The following is a 2,349-nucleotide window of genomic DNA, read 5'->3' as shown; positions in this document are numbered from 1 at the left end:
TAATATATTATTAATATATTCGTGAAATATTTTTGGAAACTTTCAATTCTAAAATTGATCGAATTATACAAACATAAAATAAAAATTAAAATAAAATTTTCTATCCCTTATTTTCGAATTCAAACAATAAACAATTTTCAAATAGCGTTTCATTCAAGGAATTTTTATTGAAACAATTATTCGATTATCAGTTTCTAATAATTGAAATTGATTTAAATTTCTATAATTTAATAAATAAGAATCAAATTCAATATAATTAAATTCAGGATATTCACATGATATCATTAATGATCAATTGATTTAATAGAAAAAAATAGATTAATGATTTCATCAATTAAACATATTATTTTCATTCAAGGAATTTTTATTGGAACAATTATTCGATTATCAGTTTCTAATAATCGAAATTGATTTAATATGTAAGAATCAAATATCATTAAATTCAGGATATTCACATGATATCATTAATGATCAATTGATTTAATAGAAAAGAATGGATTAATGATTTCATCAATTAGATATAAAATTTTTAATTAATGGAAAACAAATAATTAAAAGAATAATAACTGTTCCAACCACAAAAAAAAAAATTTATATCTCTCCATCTCTCATCATAAGCTTCAATTCCTCGTAAAACAAAGACAATATTTATTTACCAACTTTTGTGCTTGCTTCGATCCTCAGAATCGATCGAAAAATCGCACAATTGTATCAAACCTCTCATGCGAATTCCCGAATGTTTTTTTAATCTCGGTTCAAGCGAGGGTTTTTTTCTTTTTTTTTTCTTTTTTTTCCGTGGAAAATTTGTGTCAACGACCGTTTATTCGGGCCTGGAACACGACCTATAAAATACCACCACCACAGTATTTCGCTCGACGGAATAATATTCTACTCGGAAAAAGTCGAAGAAAAAATTGTAACCACGAAAAGTTTCCCTCTTTCGAAGATGGAAATGCTCATTTCGACGTGACGTCATACAGCAGAACGTCGATGGATTTTTAAAGGTGGTTTTGTTCGTTTGAGAGGCGTGGTAGGAAAGTTTTTATATTTGAATTTTGAAACATGGGAAAATTATTCCAATTTTTAAAACTCTTGGAATCCCATGGAATCAATGTTTTATCTATTACAATAAAAGTAAAAGGAAAATAAAAGAAATAATGTTCAATTTATAAAACGTATATTGGAATACATGTTTAAATTTTTATCTATTGTTATATTATTCGTTGAATTATTACGCTTATTTATTGCATATTTATTACTGGAATGACAACATTTAATTAGAGAAAAATGTTATTTATCACACTCAATGTATATATTATTAATTGAAAATGTTGAAAAATATAGAATAAATGTAATGAGAATCTGAAAGCAAATCTGGATACGATAAAAATTTACGTGAATTACACCCTGTTGAAACTGTTAAAAGGGATAAATGATAATCCTTGAGAAGGGTAATAAGCGGAAGAAATGATGAATGGCGAGGAAAAAAATAAAATGGACAAATCAGATGGTAAGCGTTGACTCGGTCGATATAAATGGTAACTAACGAGAGTGGCTCATTCCAGAACTCGTAACTCGAGTAATCGGTGTAATATCCATTGCTTTCTACAAACACTGTTAACCAATGAAAAACAATTCACGAACACGGTCTAAGAATTGTGGTGCAACAAAATTTCCATGCAAAGATCTCTCGCCGCAGACTTAACAATTGCATCGATTATGGTTTCCTTGCGTAACGATTGAATTGCAATTTTCCAGAGAACACGTGTTATCCCTGTAATTTTTTTTATTCGACTTTTTATCCACTCAAATTAATTTCGAGAATCTTTCGTCATTTTTTCTCATTTAAATTGAGTCGATAAATTGCTCCATTTATTTATTTTAATTGATATGATTATAAAATAGAAATTTTATATTTTCTCAGATCGAAAACGATTTTGAAGTTTGTTAAAATTTTATTTTCGGATTAAAAAAAAAAGAAATAAGAATATCGATATCGCAATTTAAAAATCAGATTTCGATTTCATTTGAAACGAATAAAAATTGCACAAATTAACTCGTTCTTGTCCGAAATCATAAAGTAACGAACGAAGAAAAATCAAGAAACTAGAAAGAAGCGGATTTCCCGAAGATCAGAGAGAATTCTGGAGGATCATCGAGATTTATGGAAAAATCTCTCAGGAAGAGTGACGGCGTCACATTATCAGGAGGTGTCAAAGAGGAAAATACATTTATCACACGATATAAAGTACATACGTCAAAAGAAATTGCCATCTGTCATTCGATCATCACAGATAAATTTTGTTTATTAAAACAACGTTTATGCAGATTTTCTTCTTAATTAATACA

The sequence above is a fragment of the Apis dorsata genome, unplaced genomic scaffold (genome assembly GCF_000469605.1).
Source record: "Apis dorsata unplaced genomic scaffold, Apis dorsata 1.3 scaffold_196, whole genome shotgun sequence".
NCBI classification, from domain to species: Eukaryota; Metazoa; Arthropoda; class Insecta; order Hymenoptera; family Apidae; genus Apis; species Apis dorsata.
This window is presented reverse-complemented; position numbering follows the sequence as displayed.